This window comes from Lonchura striata, chromosome 2, assembly GCF_046129695.1.
Source record: "Lonchura striata isolate bLonStr1 chromosome 2, bLonStr1.mat, whole genome shotgun sequence".
NCBI lineage: Eukaryota > Metazoa > Chordata > Aves > Passeriformes > Estrildidae > Lonchura > Lonchura striata.
In genome coordinates, this window is record NC_134604.1 from 33,708,677 (window position 1) to 33,731,611 (window position 22,935).

The window sequence follows — 22,935 nt, forward strand, 5'->3', positions numbered from 1 at the left end:
AAGACCAATTTAACTTGTGGTTCTAGTTCTTCTTCCCTGATAGTTTCCCATCCAGTGTATATATAAAGAGGATTCGCAAACTGGTCTCACTTTAATAGAAATTTCTCACTTTCTAGACATTCCAAATAGACCTCTTATGCATCAGACTTTGCGCACGATCCTGCTCAAGTTCATATTTTCAGATGATGCCTTTGAAGACTTTTTCTGTACCACCAACTCTTTGTTACCATTAGAATACATACCTTCCTGTAAGCATCATATTATTCATCCTATCTTCTTGCTCTTCCAGCACCTACGAGTCTTTTCCCCACTTTTCCACAGAAGACTGCAGTTATGGTGACGTGCATTTTTCTCCTCTATGCTGTACTGCTGTTTTTCCTTGCATATATTGCTGAATAGAAGAAAATAATGTACAGTCTCAGCTAGTTACTGACTTCCCCATGTATCAAGATGAGCCATAAACATATCTGTTGCTCCCCTAGCTGTTGGTGAACTCTGCTCTTCAAAGCAATTCATACATAAGGCTTCAAATACCTTACAGATTTCCCTTCTAGGTGCCTCAGCAACTACTGGAATATTTTCTAACTATTTAAGCATAAGTCATACAGCAGGCAGCAAAGAAACTCCTTTCATTGAAGATGAACAGGGAAACATCAGCACTGGATTGAGCTACTTCATGACTGACTGAATCAAGAGGTTTCCTGGCTTGATTACAATCTTCTATAATAAACAGAATGGAATTTGCGCCTACTATCTTCTCATAAAAGTTATCTTATCTGGAATACAACTTTGCCCATCAATTAGCTGCTAAACACTTATACATAATGATGGCAACCACAACAAAGACAGCAGAAGTACAATATAAGCTCTACTCATTAGAGTGTAAATCACACAATTTTTGCTTTTCAGATCAGTGCATTTTCTTTTAAACAGGAAGAACATTAATATTAGAGTGGTCCATGACATTTGCAGGGATGTCCAAAATGAATATTTTGTAAAATCAAAATAGAGCTTCTCTGGAGTCCAGCTGGTGTTTATTAAGCTCTTCTATTAAAAAAAAATTGCTAGGACCTTTACTTGTGTTTACAAGATGAAAATGAATGAAGATACATAGCCAAGCAGGAAGGAAAGGAAAAAAGGAATTAAGATATTATCTTTTTTAAAATACATGGTTTTTTAAAGATTTTTCCCTTTTTATTAAACCAAGGCATTCTCTGTAAACAGAGGTCTCGCAGGGTTATATCTGGAGGGAGTTTCAGGGAATTTTTAACAAAGAGCTGTATATCTTCTTTAATTATACATTACAAAAGATGGAAAAGTAAATAACTGATTGATAGTGATCGTGTGAAGCTCACTGCCACAAAACAGACTGGCCAAGCACCTATCAGGATTTCCAAGGACATGCCCTGTGCTGAACATGCAGTGGTGGAAGAGTCAACTAGTGTGCACAGTTGTTTGCAAGAATGCTGCCTACAACCAAACAAAAAATTGAAAGATAAGGAAAGATTGGGGTTTTTTCCTACCTAGCAGTGCAAGGACAGCAAGGAGAGACCCCCATCCAATGTGTGCATATCACAGTGCACACAGGTGGGAATTAAGGGCATGTGGGTACCCACAGAAGTACAGCCAGCACATCTCCAACAGGAATGTTGTGAAAATGGGGAAAACAGCTCTGAGAAAAAGGATGTGTTCTTCTAACTACAGTGTCCTGGGAGAAATTTTGTGATCTCAACCCAGGGAGGTTGGGGAAGTCACCATCCGTGAAGGTGTTGAAAAGACAGGTAGATGTGGTGCTTAGGGACATGGTTAAATGGCAGACTTGGCAGTGCTTAGTTAACAGTTTGATTTGATAATCTTAATTCTTTCAGTCTAAGCAATTCTATCATTTTGTGGTTATATAACTCTGTCTGCATGGGTGCATGTGGGTGTGATTAAAACTTTTGGGGAATAGTTACGTAGTTATGGGAGGATGTCTCAAAAAGCGTAGGTGTTGGTTAGCATTTCACAAGTGTCAGATGTTGTGATTTATTTGTGTTATTGCTAAATTGATCCTGATTGTATAGCTCACTGATTGTGATATAATGATGTATCATTAATGAATTGACATACCTCCTTGATACTGGTTTGATTTAACCACATGAATTGAGCAAGGTTTTCTTTCTCTGCAACACATGGGAAAGGAGGAACTGGTTTAGAGGCACAGTAATTAATTAATCTTGGGACAAAAGTCAAATCTAAAGATAACATTCAGGGGTGGGGTGGAGGGGGATAAAAAACAAAATTTCTTCTTAAAATTCCTATTCATAGTAATTGCACTAATCTTCAAAGTGGTGCCTGATGACAGGATGCTTCCAGATCCTTTGAGCTAAACAGAAACAGAAAGCCTGTCAGAAATGGCTTTCTCAGGACATTTCTAGCTCATTGTCATACAGAAAAGTAGTGGTTTCAAATCACTCAGGTAAATGTACACTTTTCACTCAGTAAATCACCCTGGCTTCCTAGCTGGAGAAATTCAGGCCAGATTCTGGCTCAATACTCCATTTCATAATTTCAAATCTGTCTCCAGTTGAATTTCAGAAGCATATACTGAGTGAAGGATAAGTACAGATCAACACAAAGATAAACATTGATAAAGTTAAATATGAACAGAAGCTTTTATGATGGCACTTTTCTGCACATAAACAAAGTAAATTAACGTGTCAAGCTGTGAGATATCTACCAAATAGGCTACCCAGTAAGTACCAGAATTCAAAGTACAGCCAGAGGTGGTGGAAAAGAAATACACAGAAGCTTAAAAATATATAAATAGAAAGATAGAAAGACAGTAAAAAAAGTTGAGAACTCAGAAGTACACCAGAACACCCACTGAGTTTGTTTTGAACTAATCCCATCCATTTTTATTTTCATTTTATTATGTTTTCTAAAAACTATAACCACTGATTCTTTCTTGGTGGCCTTTATGCCTCTTTTAGCTACTTTAAAAAAACATAATCAAAGAATTACAGCACAGCACCACCTATGGTTGATAAAACTCCTCAGAACAGCAGTGTTGAGGCCTAAGGCTGTACTTAGGAGAAAGTGGACTTTTACTTAAAAATATTAAATAAGAGCTGAAATAGCAGTAATGGGAGGGGCGTCTCGTATGTAAAACCTGGGTTGCAAAATTAATATCTATTGTTAGGGCCACATCCAGGAATGAAACTACACAAAAAGTGTAACCAAGTGAAGTTAATCTAAAGTAAAGGAGAAGGAAAATATTCCACCGACACAGGGGGATGAGTGAATACAATACTAATATGAACAGTTGAATAGCTACAACAGATGAGTCAGGATACCATCACATTGCAACACCTTAAAAAATATCAACTTCAGCAAGCCTTGCCACATCTAGCTGTAAACAGTGATCTATCTTTTTGGAGGTTTCTCTGAAACCTTTAACTTCTTAGAAGAAATATTCTTATTGTGCAATAAGTTCAAAGAAAGGTAAAACCAAAGCACTATTTTGCCAACTGAGAAATGAAATTAAAAGAGCAACAGTTACTGAAACATGCAGATAAAATTCTTGGCCAACTCCTTCTTAAGTGATACACTTTTCCTGCTTTTTTCTTTTCTCCTTAGCCTTTTCATACCTAGTCTTTAAGAGGATGTATACCTGACAAGCCTGATACTCTGGTCATAGTTTTTTGTTTTTAAAAAAGACCTAATTCTACTGTTGCACAAAGAGTTATTTCTTTCTTCACTGAATTACACCTGCTTTGCTTCAATGTGAATGAAGAGTTTTAAACCGCTTCTGAGGATACAACAGAAGCAATAACAAAACTGCAAGAGGGTATACATCAGACAGACAGATGAGATGTCAATCCAGAGTTCTGGCAGAAGAGGTTGCCATGGAATTACAGATACTTTGTAGATGTGAAAAATGTTATTTTGATGTCTCTTGAATTGGATAAGGAAATATTTGTCAGTAAGTTTGGAGCTTGCCTCATCAAAGCTAGGCATGATTCAGAAGACTGAGAGTCCCTTGCAGTCTGAAATCTCCTCATGAGGGGAAGAGGAGGGGCAGGCATTGATCTCTTTTCTATGATGGCCAGTGACAGAACCTGAGAGAATGGCCCAAAGATGTCTCAGGGGAGGTTTAGGCTGGATATTAGAAAAATGTTCTCTACCCAGAGGGTGGCTGGGCAAGGGAACAAGTTCCCCATGGAAGAGGTCACAGCACCAATCCTGACAGATTTCAAGAAGTGTTTGGACAATGTTCTTGGGCACAAGTTGTGATCCTTGGGGATGGTGCTGTGCAGAGCTGGATGTTGGACTTGATAACGATCCTCATAGGCCCCTTCCAAGTCGGGATATTATGTGTGACTCTGTGTTTGATTTTGATTCAGGTTCTGCCTGTGGTTAATAGAAAAACAGAGACATCCTCAAAGGTCTGGTTATGTTCATTATTGTGAGTACTCAGGTTGGGGATGTTTTTCTAAATAGCTTCCCTCTGCTAAATACATTTAGAAGGAATCTCATGTTGACCTAAAAACCTAATTTTTCATGGTGTGAATGCAAGTAAAATGGATTTTACATTTCACCTTATTTTAGGAGGGAATTATTTGTCTTTGTGCTTTATCTCTGAAGGCTAAAATATAGTCAGATAGGTCTTAGATAGTCCATCTGAGTACAGAATCAATTTGTGACCAGGTGGAAACTCCAAGTTTAAACAAGATAAGTGAAAAGCAACAGCATCTTAAGGACTGTAAAAAACTGAACCTCCACTCTGCAAGATTGGCAGGATTTGGGTAAAATGTTCTGTGACACCATTTTGGATATTTTCCTCCTAGGGAAAGCATACATTACTCATGATCAGGCACTGAACAGTATAATGGCAAACTAATATCCCCTTCAGTTTAGGGCTATATTTAATAACATGCCTCAACATCAAACTTATTTTTAGCCAGTTGGTTTCAATGTAGCTCATCTGAGAGGAAAATGAAGTTTGTTGCAGAAGTATCCGTTCAGGTGTGTGTAACCTCTGAACATGATTGCTGTAGTTTAGCTGTGGGGAAAAATATTTTACTACTTTTGATCATACCAAAAAGAAAGAAAAATCCAGGGAAGGTGACAGCCTTGTTCGTCAAATGAAGACACACAATCTTCAAGTCAGTGAACGATGCCAAGTAATGGCATGCAGAAGATCATTTCAGTGACATCAAGAGAAGAGGAAGAATACTTCTTTTGTTAATTACAACAATTAAATTCTGATGGATTGAACATTTAATGGTACAAAATAATTACAGAAGGATTGCCTAACTTAGTTATTTGACTACTCAAAAATTTGAGAGAGAAGCTTTTCTACTCTGCAGGATGCACTGTTCTATTTCCAAGCATTTTCAAGTGCTGGTAGCAAAGATGAGCAAACAGGTGATTTGGTTATCCTAAAGTCCTTGAGAAACAGGAACCTGAATCTGGGCCTCATGGGTGTCTAAAAATCCCACAATAGGCGTTTTTGTAATTTCTCAGACACTTCAAGATGGGAAATGCCCAATTCCACAAAACAGCCTGTTAAGATGGGAAGAATATTTACAAGGGCGTGTAGCCATAGGATATGGGGGACTGGATTCAAACCAACAAAGGGCAGGCTTAGAAGAGATATTAAGTAAAAATTCTTCACAGTGAGGGTGCTGAGACACAGGAACAGATTGTCCAGGTAAGCTGGACATCCCTGGAAATGTTTGAGGCCAGGTTAAATGATGCTTTGAGTAACCTGGTCATAGTAGAAAGTGTCCATGGCCATAGCAGAGAAATTTGATGACCTTTAATGTCTCATCCAACCCAAATTGTTGTATGACTCTGTTACCCTTTGTCATCAGCAGTAAAAAAAGCAGTTGCAAATGGCTGCAGGTTATAGTTCCAGTCTGAAAAAAAGCAATACAGCAAGATTTTTCTCATCAGTAAGCAAAGTCATCTCAGCTAAAGAGAGAAAAAATTTATATTGAGTATTCTGAAAAACAGTAATAATATTGTGCTTCTTTGTCTAACTCTGAAGTTTCCAGAAAACAAAGCTTGAAACTTAAAAAAAAAAATATCAAAGAAAACTAAGTAGCCTGAATTAGCATCAGGGAGCAAAGAGAAATCTTTTCTGAACCAGTGATTATCAAATTACAGACCTGTCACTATAATATCCTGAAAGGGTCAGCACCTTCTCTTGTTCCTGACAGACAAAGAAAGTGTGACAGGCTTGATCAATATTTCAGTTAACAAAACAGCTGGCTAATAAGAGAACTTATGACAGAAAAAGGTTTGTTTCAAGGCAATAAAATAAATATTTTTAAAATATGTGTTTTAACTTTCTTGTTTAATTTTCCTTTTCTAGTTTGTTTAATAGTTTTCATTAATCTGAATTTTCTTTTTTCAAGCTTGAGATATGTGTGTTCAAGACTAAATTTCCAAGATGTACAAAAAAGAATAATCAGAAGGCTATGTAAAGTAAAACAAGAAAATTTTTCGTTATCTATCAGTTGTAAAAGGATAACTATGTTGAAAGGAATTTTTAGCACATTAAATGCATGTCCATGACACTTTTGTATGATTAAACCTTTTTTCCCATCTGATTCTTAGAGAATAACCCAGGGGTTACAGGACAAAATAGGCAGACCTGTGCAACAGAAGCTAATATCCATTGTTAAGTTATTTTCCTTATATTAGTGCTGTTTGAATTCCTGCTGATGAAACTCCACAGAAGCATGAGCAATTTTATAATACTTTTAAATATTGCAATGATTTCTTTTAACCTAGCAGCACCCTATTTTAAAAACCAAATCCCTTTGCTTTAGGTTTCCAGGGACCTCCCATGGAAGTAAATTTCAGTTTAAGGCAAATTCATGGAGTCTGACCATTGAAGTCTTTCAGTCTTTCTTCCTTTGGAAGCAAAATTTATTTATTGTACAAGGGTGGGGTCTCTTAAAATGGAAATGTATGCAGATGCCAGTGGTACACTGCAATGAGAAGAGCACTGAAAAACATCTGTGCAGACCTTGATGATATCCTAAGCCCTGCTTTTGCAAACTCTGTCCCTTTACTGCTGCCCTTACCAGTGTTTGTTCGGTCACAGCTGGAATTTAGAGGACAGAATCAGAGTTCCCACCTACTCTGCCATGCACAAAGAATTCTGAAAAGGATTAGATTGCTGATTTCTCCTTCTGTGTAGTCATAACATTTAAAATACCATTAAACCTCTGCTTTTGCTTCTCTGTGGGTTCCTGTACCCTACAGCTTACCACATTTCAGAGTCTGCAGGGGTTTGTAGTGTACTCTGAGCTTTGTGTAATGTTATAATGTTTCCATAAAGCCATTATGTGGAAGAATGTTGCAAACTTTGTTTTTCATTTTTCTATGGCACTTTTGTGTGACACTTATTTATATACCTTATTATGTATTGTAGTCCCTAGTGATCATTTTTCATAGTGATCTAACTTGTCTGGTATTCTTCCCCTAAAGGTTCTAAACACAGTGACTCTAAATAATCTCAAGGCTTTAAAGCAGAGCTGTTCCAATGCTGCATTCAGCAGCTAAAGCTTTCCACTTGAGCTGTCATCTTAGTGTGTGGAGTGGCAGCTGCAGCTGATGCAACTCAACATTTTATGTGACAAAAGCTGTGCTTCTGGGAAAAAGAAACACCCCAGAAGATGCCTCTTGGCAATGGCACACGTTGATCTCAATGAACAAGCCAGGTATGTGCAAGGGGATGGATGAAATTTCTGCCACCTCAGCTCCAACCTGCCAAGGATGAGCTGCAAACTTTGCTTTGTCAGAGAATAATGAACCTAAGTTACACTGAGTTACAAAACCATGGTGTTTAAATAGGAGATTGTCCCATTTGTAAAATATTTGTGTCCAAGCTTGTTACAAGTTGGTGAAAAATTACCTTAACAAGAGCTCCACCCTAGAGACTTTACTAGAGGTCCAGCATATATACATATATATATATATATATATATATATATATACACACACACACACATATATATATATATATATATATATATATATATATATATATATATATATATATATATATTAGCACATACTATTATGTTAACCAGCTCATGACAAATTCATTCTGGGGAGAAGGAAGAGAGATGAGATGGAAAGGAAAACTGGAGTTAACAGTTCGGTGGCTTCTGTTTGTGTTTATGTTCCCACCCCCTATAGCCTTTACTTAATGCCTTGAGAAACCTTTTATCGAGCCAGAAGAATGCCAGCCTCAGCGGGTTATGGTAGGGCTTACGTTGTTTGATTCAGACTCTCATGCTGATTCAAATTACTTTCTATCACACATCAAAGAAACCTCCAAAATTTGTCATGTTCAAATTACTGCGCTGTTCCTGGGTGTTGCTTATTGCCATCAAACCCTCAAAGGCTCCAGACTCAATTAGCTGTTTCATTTTATAACAGCCTTTAGCATCCATGTATTCATGCATTAATCCATCCCTCCCTCTGTGTAGATTCTGAGGGCAATCTTCAACAAAGCTCCCTCTAAAGCTTATGCCCTCCATGGCCCAAATGGACATGGTTTTCCACAGGGAAAATTCCACAGAGGGTGCTAAGGATTTTGCTAATCACTAGACCTCACATAGTTCAAGTGGAATCTCAAACTGTCCCTGGAAGACAAATTGCCTTAAAAACCATTTATTTTGCTTGACTTTGGTTATAAAATTTTTGGGCAGTTTAAATAACCAAACTGCTTAAATTCCCTGTGATTACAGTGAAGAGATACTGGCATCAGTACTGAGCAATTAATTTCTTTCAAGACTAGATATCTGAGATATTTAGGATGGATTGCCTGTAGAGGTGCTACATTCTCTGTGTTGGCTGTAGATAATTACCTTTGATGAATAACTTTCATAAGGATAAAATTAGATGATGTGATGATAGACTGACCTTGCACAGGAATGGCAATTTCAAAAGCCTAGCAGCATTTGGTTGTACAAACAATGAGATATAAACAGGAGGCTTTGGTAATAACACGGATATTTACATACTTCACATTTTTCAGACCACTTGAAGACATCAAATAATTGCCGAGTTCTGACAGTTTTGTGCTGTCTCTTTTTTAAATATTTTTTTTCTTTTCTTTTTTTTTTTTTTTTAAGTTGTGGCTGAGTTAAAGCTCATCAAATGAAATGACTGAATCTAGCTGCTATATCTGCAGGCTCACATTACCTATATATGTGCAGATTTTCATGGCTGAGACAAAGGACTGTTAAAGAACAGGATGGCAAGCCCTTAAGTCACACAGAGTTCTGAGGAATATCTACTACATGTTTTCCTTAAAATGAGCATTCAGAAAGCACCACAAAGACCTCAATTCTCTAAATGTAATTTTTTGCTTTCTTTGAAAAACATCATAGAACACTGAGATTTAGAAACAGAGGAATTTATACAGTACATAAAAAAATTAAATTGTTTGAATGCAAATGACCTCCTTGCTCACTGTGCCATCTCCTTCCTTTCCCCTTGTTTATTAATAAATCACATCTGTCTTTGTGGCATGTAATTCTTGCAGTGAACTCCTCACAATCCCCTCAAGGTCAAAGCTTCATAAATGCTTTATTCTCATTTTTGGAGAAATGAAGATGGGAACCCCATTTCATGCTAAGATTGTGAAGCACTTGCTGCACCCCAGCTCATTCCAAAATTCTGACCTTTAACATTATTGAACTTTAGAATAGTATTTTTCTAATCTCACCTGGCAATTGATGCTAATTGCTTATCTTCTCCTGCCAATTACCATTGAATTCAAATAAAAGTAATAGCAGTATAGAATATCCATATAATGCTTAAAAAAAGTAGTCATGATGAAAACCTGTCTTGCCTATCCAAAATGCAGATTCAGACATTCCAGAGAATCCCATCAGTATGGAATTCCAGAGACACTTAAGAGGAAACTTAGTGTTTCTCCTAGAGCTACCTGAGCTATAATCAAACTATAAGGAAGGAGTAAGAGAGTGAAAAGGTGCAAACATCTTCACACTACCACAGGTACTCGGATTTTTCTGTAGCTGGGTTAAATTTCCTTTGAAAGATTTCCATATCAAGAAATTTGTGAAATCCCTGTCTGCTCCTGGAGCACAGACCAACAGAACTGTCAAAGCCTTCACTATATTTAGTTGCATTTGTTAGCTTGTATTTCCTGGTTCCAGTGTAGACACATATTTGGCTTTTTGATGAATTGAAATTATGTGAGCTGAATGGCATTTGATCTAAGACAGAGTATGTGATGGATTCAGGGGTACCAAAGAGTCTATGACAGATGTGAAGCATCTGACAGAGAGAAAAAGCTGTTTCATATCACAAGAGAAAGGAAGTTTCTGCATTATTTCTCATTTAATGTCATAATGGTTTAACTCCAGATGGCAACTACGTACCATGCAGACACTGTCTCTACTCTGCCTCCAGAGGAATGAGAAGAATTGGAAAAATAGGTAAAATCAGAGTTCAGATAAGTTTAAAACTGAAATAAGAAAAAGAATACTATTGATAGCAATGTATTATTGAAACAACAAAATAATAGTGATTATGATTATAATAATAAGAACAACAAAAACCAGGGAAAAAACGAAAGAGAGGACTAAAACTCAAGACAGACCAGGGCGCATAATGCTGCTGCTCACCCAGGGACAAATGCCCAGGTCATCCCCAGCAGCAATTGGCCAACTCCTCCCAGTTTATATACTGAGCATAATGTTGTGTGCTGTGGAATATCCCTTTGGTCACTTTGGCTGTCCTGGTCATGCTCCCTCACAGCCTCTTGTTCACCTGTGCATGGGAAACTGCATATAGTGTTAGCACCACGATAAAGACTAAAACATCAGTGTGTTATCAACACAGTTTTCATACTAAATCCAAACCCTACAGCACTATATCAATTATTTTGGAAGAAAATTAACTCTATCCCAGCAAAAAACAGGACATAGGCTGTCATATTTCCTCCAGAATCACATTTCTCATCAGGTGCTTGATGCCATATTAAAGTTCTAGCAAATAACAAGAAGGTAGAATCTCAGTGAGGAAGGGAATCAGATCAGAATCAAGAACCAGTGTTAGCAGGCAGCAGTGAGAAGTATATTTGCCTAACATCAGAGTGGAAGTGTTGTTTTTATGAATAATTACAAAAACTGAAGTAACCTCTCAGGAAAAAAGAAAATCTGAAAATTTCCTAGTAGAAAAATACAAGAGAGATTTCAGCTGATGTACAATGGCAGAGAAATATTAGCACTGCTTCTTATATCTGGCACCTTTTGCACTGCTCAGAGCACTGCAGACTGTACCTATTTACGACGCTTATTGTCCAAGGTTAAACTTCATATTTTCGTAATATTTATAAAATATACTCCTGTTTAGAAACACTACAATGGAATGAGTATTAGAAACATTAATATAGCCATTCATATTTAAGAAGAAAAAGTGCTTCACTGCTTTTGGTCTTTTAAAGATAATGTTTTCCTGTATTTACTTCAAATATAATGTAATCACATAACTTCAGCACCTGCTGTCTGGAGTCCTTGGGGTTAGGTGAGATACAGACAAAAGCCTTAGTAAATATCTCAGATTTTCTGCCCTCCTATTTTTTACCAGGATATAAAATAAAGCAGAAGAAATTTCTTATCTTCCTAGTAGAATGCTGTTAGTAATAACTAGCAAATGCCTGCAAGGTTCTAAGAACTTTAATCCTATTTACTGGAGAGGTCAAACTCTTGTGCTTCCAAGAGGAAACAAAGATTTTATAACGTGAAAAAACAGAGGTTTGTTCCAATGCATACATTAGTCCTGAGGAGAGCCAGTTATCCTTTCAAGCTCATGGCAAAGAATTGTAATGTGTGGTAGATAATTTGATACAACTTTATGTGAATTAAGATCAAGAAGTTTTTCAACACCATTTGTTATTTAAACCCATGCTTCATTGTAAGGCTGTGCACGTCTGCCTGCCTTTGCTATGAGACAGTTCAATAGAATAAGCTCAGATCTAAAGGTACTTCTGCTCCCAGTGAGGTCTACCTTATTCCCTTGAGAAGGACAACCTACTCTGTCAAAACCCACCCCTCAGTGAACAAGTGCAATATACACAGAAGTACGTATATACATTAATTAACCCTCAATAATGCACATGATAATTTTAATTTTTGTGCTAACCAATTTTCACTGGGGCAACAAAATATGCAAAAGGTCATGTGGTAGCATATTTTAGCTGTGGGACAGAGACCAATCCTCTTGTGTAACCCCATTAAGTGACAAAATAATAGAGATTTTTCATGGAGTTGCTGGTATACAGCAACTCAGTACCTGACAGTCAAAAGCTTAAGAAAAATGATCTTTGTTGATTGAGAATCTTTGAATAAATAAAGTGCCCCAATCATGCAAACTCTGCCCAAACACTCAAGCTCAAGAAAATCCTTCAAAGTTAAGCTTCTAATGAATTTAATGTGCTCAGGCTATGCAGAGGCTATGCACAACCCAATAGTTAAATTAGGTTATATAACTCTACTTCAAATTTATTTAATTGCACCTGCATGAGAACAGAGTAGTAAAAAGTAGTAAAAAGTATTGTTTCTAGGCATTCACAAGAGTTGTGATAAACTGGCATCTCATCATTTTGGATTATTTTAGTTTATGTAGAGCCCATCGGAAATGAAGAGTGAAAAACAGGCTGTAAGCAGTGTATTCTTTTACATTGTTGTCATATTACATTGTGTCATTTCAGTTGATATTAAGAGTTGTCAGATCATATTAATGCTATAAGTCAAGGAAATGGTAATGGGATGAGACATACCAGATACAGATACCAGGAGCTAAATCACAATTCATTTGCATATCTTCATTGACTTCATTAGTTGATTGGTATCCCACCATGATCACAGCAGTCTTCAGAAGAATAGAAATATTTTCCCTAAGTACATGCAGTTCAGGTATCAGTACTGAGAAGTTAGACTACATATTGCAAAATATGCTAGTTTTAAATAAGGTATATAAATATATTTTTGAATCTTAAGGTCTAAGAGACATATTTTTTTAATAATACTGTCCTTAAGATAAGTTTCCATGTTCAATGACTCTAATGGGTTTTAGCTTTTCAGCAAAGAGTCTCATCAATGAGATTCTGTAAAACCAGATAGAAAGGACATATATGAGTAGAATAGCTGTAAATACTTTAAGATTTTCAAACTCATCTGATATTTTATATTTCATTAACAGTCTCGAAAACAAATGTGTTGGATTTGGGATGTTTGCTAGTGTTTTGGTTTTGTTTGGTTGGTTTGTTTTGGTTGGGTTTGAGATTTTCTTTCCTTTTAAGGGACAGTATTCTTAACAAACATTAAGTCTCTCTGTGTCAATACCAGCACCATTATTTCTGATACATACACCAAAACTTCTTACATTTCTCAATTTTCATAAATAATGAAAATAATCTTTTGTCCAGAGAGTTTAAATCCATTCTAAACTCTGAGTTGACACTCAAGAACATGAAGATTCTTGAAACACTTCAACATGTGCTTGCAAAGAAAATAGCGGGGTTGAGGTACTTTCTAAAAATAAAGCTTCACATAACTTGCAGGTTTACATATCCAAGTAATCAGTAGGAATAAAATGGTTTAAAAAAGGGCCAAATACATCTGGCTAATATGAAAAAGACCCCAATATACTCTCTTTCTTTTAGTGATAGTCTTAGGAAAAAAAAAAGCAAAAAACCAAACCAAAACAACAGCAATAACAACAAAAACCCCACAAAAAAACCATTAAAGGTTCCTGCATATCTTCTTACATTTCTGGTTTCCAAAAGAATAGGCATTTAGTGAGTCTAGAACTCACTAAAGTTACCATGGAATTTGAGCCATGTTGAATTGAGTATTTGATAGAATAACTGTGCAATGTCTGTACAATGAACAAAACATCTTCAGGACCAGCCAGGCTGCTGTACATGACATAATGTCACCATTTCCCTTAAGAGATTACTCAAGCAAAAAATATCCAGCAGCAAAGAATAATTGACAGCCAGATCTTCTGATAAACTTGATGGAAAGTCAGCAAAGACATTAAGGATAGAGAAGGGGGCTATAGATGTTTCACACAGATGGAGAACATATTAGATATGATCTTATTTATACAAGATCTTAGCTATAGCTGACATGCTAAGATGGGGTTACAGAATCAGATTTTAGTTTCTTTAAGCACTGGGTCTGTAGATCTTCCTAAAAATGTTTGATGCTTAGCCAAATTACAGTTTCTAATTTAATGTTGAATGATAGAGCAGTGCATACAACCTTATACATATAAAACATCTGGCACGGAAGGCCATAATCTTGATTTAGTTCTGTAACTAACAATTAGATAAACAACAAAAACAATAAGAGAATAATTCAGAACTTATCAAAACACTGTGTTTCTCTAATTGTTTTTATGTAATTTTGAAACTAGTTTAACTAAGGGTCACTTGGAAGGTTACTGCAGATGTATAAGATCTTTGGTTTTTAAACTCAATGGTCAAATCAATCCCATATTTTATTTTTTTTCCCAAATCTGAACTGTTACAGATAATTTTTTGTTGTTGTATTAAAATAGAAAACCTCTGAAAACCAACCTCTGTCTGAAACTTTTTTTAGCAATGTCATAATCTGATATTATGACTTAGACTTGAGACACTGTAGAAATTTGAGCATGTCATAAGATCAATTTATCCTGGTCACTACCTCTGTAACCTAGGGAGTATTAACAATGTTTCATTTAGTGGAGCTCTTTCTAATACCTGCTAATCTTGAGCAGCTTCTTTACACTCATATACAGTGGCATTGATAAAGTACACCAGCATGATAAAATCTTCCTCTCTTTAACTCCCTGTCTAATTGGGATTCTGGCTCTTGGGCTTTGCCTTCCTCATAGAAAAAGATCCAATTTGAGCGGAATGAAGCAGACTTCCCATTCTTGGGTTAGCCAAAGCATGAACCTGAATTTGAAGCTTTTGGCATTAATTCCTTCCTGTCTTAAAAAAACACCAAATTTAAGGTGCTTCTGGATGACCCTTTTTGTCTCTAGATTGTTGTTAAAAAACCCCAAAAAATTCTGAATAAATGCAGCTGTTACTTTCTCTAGGTGCAAAGCTATTTCCATTCATGTTAGCTACCTCTTCAGTGACTTTTTGTGCCTCCCTGTCCCAGCTTTGTAGTCTACAGCATAGAAGAGAAAAGGTGATCAACAAAAAAGCAGTGAGGTTTGCTGTGTCTGTTTGCTACATTGATAGTTTCTTACAGAGTTAAGGACAGGCTTTCTTATTTTTTTTAAATTTATTTTATGTAGAATAGAATCAAAGAACCTGAGTATCATTTAGGTTGAAACAAACCCCTGTGATCTTCGAGTCCAGCTGTTCACTTAGTCCTGCCAAGACCACTAATAAAATGTGTTCCTATTTTCCACATCTACACATCTTCTGAATACCTCCAGGTATGGTGACTCCACTGTTGCCCTGAACAGCCTGATACAGTGCTTGATAACCCTTAATAATTATCTATATTTATGTTGGGTGTAAATGTCTCCTGAAGTGTATTTTGGTGGCCATCTTAGATTTCCATAGGATTTGAACAAAAATGTAGATTTTTAACCCCCTTCAGAAGTCAGAGTTTTACAAAATAACCAGATGCAAAAAGATCATTCCAACTGATGTGGCTGCTTACACACATTTCTTCAACAGATCTGGGGTGGATCAGGTACAACAGCAAAACAAAAGCACCTATTGCATCCCCAAAGCTGTGCTGAGGTGTCCAAGGAAGGATTGTTTTCCATATTGCTTCAACTGTTGGTAAAATGATTGACAAGAGGGTTTATAGTCTGTCTTTCTTGAACAAGTCCATCAGTGACTAACAGTCCTCTTGATAATCACTGAAATACCACACAAAAACAATTTATCTATTAATTTGTCAGCTCAGAGTATTATTCTGAGTAATAAAGCAAATTCATTTGATTTGAATATCGATAAAACAAGGAAAAGGGTAAAGAGATCCAAGCTTAATAAAATCCCTCATTAGTCTATTCATATATCTGTAAATAGAAATCTTCTATTGTTTAAAATTGTTATATTGCTTGGCTTCTTAAATATGGGAGTTTATATTAAAAAAAAACAAAATCCAAACCAAAACCACCAAACACAACCTAGTCCTGGGAAGTGTATGAGTTAGGGGATAAAGTCTTAGAGTTCCTGGGTACCATATCTGATTTCAGGAGCTACTCATGAGGAGCTGCTGATGAAAATCTCTGTTCAGGGAAGCCAGCAGAAGCCAAAGACACTCTTCCCTCCCCAGATGATGTTAACCAGGGTTTATGAATCTTCAGTGAGCAGATGATTTGATTTACTTAGAACACTTGAGGTGGATATATACAGCAGTTTTCAAAATGGTCACATCAGACTGATTTCTGCTATTTCATAGCAGCAGCAGCAGCTCTAGCCCATGACCTGTCACTTCTCTCTCATCTTGTATCCCAAGTGCATGTCTATGCATGATGTTAGTTAATAGAAATTACTCAAGAGACTCCTAACTTGCCTTGTATATGTGGAATATCCAATCTGGGCATGTAATTCCTGGTTCTTATCTCCAGTAATGGGCTTGCCCCGTAAAGGACCAGAGGAGAAGTGAGTCCTGCAATCAGAGAGAGCTGCTATCTGTGTTACATATCTTAGACTCAGTTAATGGCATGCCAAGTGCCCCTTGCTTTGTCAGACATGTCTGTTCCTACTGCCCAAGAGCTCTTAAAGATAATTGATTCTGGCACTCCTATTACTACCCAGAAACACAAGGGCATATTTTTTACATTTACTCAGACAATGGTTCAAGGAGAATGGTTTTCCAACAGGATAATTCTTGCACTACATAATTGTGCCTTTGCTGACAATGTGGGCAGACATGGCACTCCAGTAACATGGTGATGAGTGCAACATTGAAGTGATAGATTCAGAATGCTTTTTGTTTCAACTTTCTTGTTTTTATGTCTGTCTGTGCTCCATATTCAGTAAATGAGACATCCTTTAAATTAAAAAAAATCCTAGTACTCCAACAACTAGAAAAAAAAAATGTTATCTGATATCTTCTTCCTTTTTTTATCCTTTCCTTTCTGTACTTTTCTACTTGTAACTAAACATGGGTGAGAAGTATCTTGTAAGTTACAAAATGTCATAGACATCACAAAGGAATAAAGACAATTATGTATGTGCATTAATGAACAGTTTCGTCACAGAATATTTGTGGAATGCAGAGATAAAAGTACACATGAAAACTCTTCATTTGGTATTATGGTTCCAGATTTCCTTGTCCAGCTGTGTGCTTGCACACAGAAAAGTGCTTGTTCTATGAGAATTCAAGAAATGGGAAAAAATTGGAAGAGATGGATTTTCAGTGCTTATGTATAGGTAAATATTCCAACATGTACTTAATTTTCCTGCCAGTTCCTTAAGACAAAAAGCTTATGAATATAAATTTTATCAGTGACTTTTCTGTGCTGTAGTGGAAGGAAGAACTAATACCACTATATTTGAACAATGCAAACTTAGATCAAAAATTATTTTTCAAAGTTGATAGACCAAATATTCACAAAAATCTTATTAAATTACAACTGAAAATCTACATGCAGACAATGAACTGCATGCGTCCACAAAGACTCATTTATACACTATTTCTCCTATTATCCATAGACACAAGTATGTTTGCTCATAAATAATTGAATATGGGTCAAATTCATGGCAGCAGGAACGTGACTACGCTGAGAGATTCAGTCCTTACTGGGATCTGCAGCCTTGTGCCTCTAAACTCAGCAAGCACTGCTCTTTCAGCTTGAGAAACTGAGTTCAAACCCTTGTAACTTAGATTTATATGAGGACAGAGGACTGGGAAGAGTTTGACTAGTGGAAATGGCTACTGAATCTTCCTCTTCAGCTATCCAAGCAAGACCAAGCAATAACTAATATATTTTTTAAACATATCTGGATGAAGCAAGCCCCTTTGGTGTTTCAACAACATAAAAATCACAAATTGCTTGAAAATACTGCTCCATCTCTGAAAGGTAGGCCAAAGAACACTTTCTTGGGCTGTCAGAAATCTTTCAGTAGAGTAGTTTGAAATGTGGGCTGAGTAAGATCAGAGGCATATAGAAGATACTTTAAATAATTTGAGTAGGTGGTTCTCTATGACTTGGGCTAATTGTATGAACCTCACTGTTCCCCTGCTGCCTTGGCCTCACAGACTCCTTTGTTTCTCTCTTTTGTCCCTCAGAGAGTATGGCAGAAGGAGGTGACATGGTACCTTCAGTATTTCCAGGGGATGAGGCCATAACAGGATCTGTGTGAGCAGACCATGGGCAGAAACAAAATGTTAAAAGACACTTCCTCATCGAGTTTTTTTCTCTCTCCCACCATCCCTGAACATGGATATCCACACACAAGACTGCTGAGTGGGGATCACAGGAAGAAAATTGCTCCTAACCATGAGACATGAGAAAATGATACCTGCATAGCCACAGAGTTATTTTGTGCATTTTATTTGTGGATTGCTGTTTTTAAATACTGAGGGAATTTATGTCTGTTGATTATTAGAGATGTTTATGACATACATTAAGAGTAACTCTCCACACTGGCTTTTTGGAAACATGTGAATTCATGTTAATGGCTCGATTTACAGGCAAACAGGCAAACACCACTCTAATAAAGCACTTAATAATTTGTTCTTCATATTTTTAATTTTATGTATATCTCTGCCTGAGATCCAGAAATTACTTACTCCATCACCCATGCTGCTTCTCCTACTTAAAGATGTAAATGTGTCCCAACTGTACAAGATATTTAGCATATACTTAATTTTAAGTGTATGAATACTCCCACTGAGGAAAATGGCTAAGAGTTAGACTCACACTTAAATTGCTTATTCAGAGCTAAGAGAAAGAACAGACTTGGCTTCCTGAATCCAGCACCTACAGGATTTTGCCTCATGAACTAGTGCTATGTTGTTGTGTAAATCCTCCATCGAACATCATCCTACTAGGTTCTCTTACTTCTCTCTGGTTTTCCCAAGATGTCAAGCATCTCATTTACCTGCTTGCAAGTGGTTTTTTTCTAATACAGCCCTGAGTGAATAATCATTTCTAGAGTGTTCAGGCCAGCACTCATTTGCATGAGCATGACATTAGCTGGCAATCCAGGTGTTATCCTCAAATTGCAGTGTGTCGCTGTGTGGGTTTTACACAGTGAAGTACAATCTATCGAAAAAGTGCTTTGCTCTGCTTTTCATATTTTTACAACCAGTGGATGTTTTGGATGATGGTTTTAAGGACAGCAAGGTCAGTAAAGGTCAGCAATGCAGTCTATCTTAATACTCATAGAATCATAGGATGGTTTGGTTTGAAAGAGACCCTTACAGGTCATCTAGATTCATCCCCCCTGCCATGGGCAGGGTCATCTTCCACTAGACCAGGTGGCTCAGAGCCCCATCCAATGTTGCTTTGAATATTTTCAGGGATGGGACAACCACAGCTTCTTTGGGCAGCCTGTACCAGTGCCTCATCACCTTCACAATAAACATTTCCTTCCTGGTGTGCAATCTAGACCTACCCTCTTTCAGTTTGGAGCCTTTCCCCCTTGTCTTGTCCCTGCACGCCCTTGGGTGTTCTGTACAACACACTTGAAACCTCAAAAAACACAGTCAGACAACACAATCTTTATTTTGAGAAACCTGACCCCAAACTACTTTCTAATTCCCCAGAGACTTTACCCTTCATGAAATCTGACTATTTCAGAGACCCAGACAGACATAATTCTGGTATTGCCCTGAATGTTTTTTTCTGTGAGGATCAAAGCATGTATACACTGTCTTGTACAGCCCTCATAATACAGAAGGATTTCTATAAAAACTGGCAATTTATTCACATTTTAAAATCAAAAGTATAATCTGAACATTTGAAAGACTGTTTGTATGACCCCTCTATTTTTTCCTTTACACCTTTCAATTCTATTCTCTTTACACTTTTGGAGTAGATAATTCTTTTTTATGATGTTTTTATATGGGACAGATAATAGGTGCTTTCTTTTAAAAAGGAGCTTTCTCTTCCATAATACGTGGTCCTTACCACAAAATCAAAACAATTCCAGCTGTGCATGCCTTTTACTTTTTTACAGCTTTTCACATGTGCTTCTAGAGTGCTGTGCAGAGATAATTCTTGCTATAATATTCACAAAATTAGGCTTCTTAATGCACTTGTCTGTTAAAAGAAGTCTTTAATACAAGCAAAAGGTTCAACATCTCTAAAGAAACAACAAAAAATCCTTCAAATTTTCTATATCTATTAAAAATAAATATTCATTGAATAAAGGAGATATCTTGGAGGTAATGATAGCAGATAAGAAGGAAAGATTTTTTGGTAATATGTTTACATCATGAAAGCACCAATTCCTATTTTATTTTTGCACGTCATCTTTTACACAAAGTAGTATTTCAGAAACCTTTTTCTTTATAGTTTTTTTCTAAATACTAATAACAAAATAAAGAAAACAACATTTTTCTAACTACTCCATGTGTTGAATAGGAGTGTACCCAAACAGAAAAAGGAGGGCTTTTTGCTTGTTGGAAAACTGTCCTGCTAAAGCAGGTTTTTGGAAAGGAAACCCTGTTTGGAAGAGTAGTTACCAAGCCCTCCAAACAATATGTCACGTTTCTGGCCACGCCAGGGTTAACTTTTGCAGCAGGAAGGAGCAGCTCCAGGACCCTGGGGTTATGCAGTGGTGACCTCTCACCCTGTGAAGGGGACACAGAGGGTCAAGGAGTCATGTTCCTTAGGGTTTGCCAGGGAATGTGGTCTGGTGAAGCCAGTTCCCCATCCTGAGCAGTTGAGTGTGAGTCTTTTTCTTTTCCTGTACACTCTCAGCATTGTTCTTACTGCTGTCTTTCTTATTTCATCGCTGTTTCTAATAAATGGTCCTTGTCCCAACCTGTGATCTTTACTTTTTTGTGCCTCCAGTTCTCCTCTTCAGCCGCTGAGCGGGAAGGGAGGAGTGAGAGAGCAGCGCTTGTCTGAGGTGTCTCAGTGGGAATACTAAATTGAGGAATACCATTCCTAAACAATGACATTCTATACTGAGATCCCACAGCCCAAAGGCATCCAGGCAAGCAGAGAAACAGGGTAAGTGAAGCAAACAAAACATGATTGAATAAAACCACTTTTTTACAACTGATGTAACCATTGAAAGGTTTACACTCAAAAAATATGGATTTCATGGTGTCAGGGATGCCAGGAATATTTGAGGTCAAAATTTTTGAAAGTGAAATTGCCTATTGTCATCACACCAATTAAAAAGAAATCAATTTCTTCTCCATTTAATCAATTGATCACGTTTCATTTTAAATATGTGCAGGTGGACGCAATTGAAAGTCATAGTAAGACAAATTATGTTATAGTACTATGCTCAATATCTGGATAAATGCCTATCTGATGCATGAAAATATCACCTACTGGGTTGTCTGCAGGTTCAAATTTCAGCAGAAAGGAATAAATGTAAGAGTCAATAGTATTGCTTTTTTACTTATGTATATACAAAATGATCATTCATTACAACAACAGTGAATATTCCTCATGCCCTTAACACATATCTTCTCTGAAAACTCTCTGCTTAGCTGGTGAAGAATTCAAGGTCTGCATTTATTGCTCAAGGTAACCATTTCTTTACAGCAAATGGATTCTGGAAAAATACTTTATTAGGATTTAACTGTTGGCTAGAGGTTGCTCTGAGAAATAAGACAATGTGTATTTTTGAGTACTTCACCTGCCATAAACAACCTTCAGATGTGTAGATAAAAACTATTATCTTCATGCACTTGATTTACAGAGCTATTAGAAGTGGTTCTGTATTTAGCAGGAGGCCTTCTCACAGCACAGGAACCTGCTTCACCTGCCTGACATCAATCATGATCATAATGACAGTGTAGTGACTAGGAGGATGGTGGTATGGTCAGACTCCGGTAAGAGGAGGGGTTTCTGACCACCACACTTTATGCTCCCACTCCCATCAATTCAACCTGTGTTTGAGTGAACTATGTTCCCTTTTTACATAATAGGTGCTAAAATTGGAGATGAACTGCGGTGGAATGATGATTAGCAGCTTGCACACAGCATATTCACATAGCATATGATTATTCACATAGCATATGATTTCTATTCTTCCTCCTCAGACAAAGGATTTACAGCCTCTGATTTATCCACAGGTTGAGGCTTGCAGCTGGGACAGGCACAGGCCACCCACTGAAATCAGTAAAAAAGCAATATATCAAGTTTTCAGGAACAAGCCTTATAAATTGGCTTTTATAGGCGTTCCTCACTTGAGTGTGTTCTCCTCATACACAACAGGACAGGTAAAGGCAAGCACTCCTCATTATAGTCACTAAAATAAATTGTTTAACTATACTCTCTCACTGACAAAAGTCCAAATCAATTGATGGTTTCTTATTCCAATTCTGTGTGCTACTATATCACTTCGCAGTAGATAATTACCTCAGTTGAAAGGCAAGTTGAACAGTTCTTTCTTGATCAGAAATAAGTGAACTCCACCACTCATGGAATACACAATGAAATAAGTTCCACAAATAGGAAATCTGTACCCAAATGATTTGCCTACTCAACTCCACAAATGACTGAACACAGAATAAAATTTTGGACAAGAGTTTAATCAAAAAACAAAGACCAAAAGCTATCAGAAACTGTCAGAATATGTACAAGAGAAGGAAAAAATTCAGTGTGAAAAATATGTGGTTTTCCAGGGCATTGATTCTCATTTTTCCTGTTTGTACATTTCTGTTTACATTCCATGTAGAATGTGTGGTCAAATATTTGCCAAAAATAAATGTTAAAATTGCAAGTGGAACCATTGTG

General features: G+C 36.9%; 1 protein-coding gene across 8 annotated transcripts in view; it reads right to left on the bottom strand.

Annotated features, from left to right (window-relative positions):
* The window catches only part of TENM4 (teneurin transmembrane protein 4), a 1,541,819-nt gene that overhangs the window by 830,424 nt on the left and 688,460 nt on the right, over nucleotides 1–22,935 (bottom strand). The gene's annotated exons all lie outside the window — the stretch shown is intronic.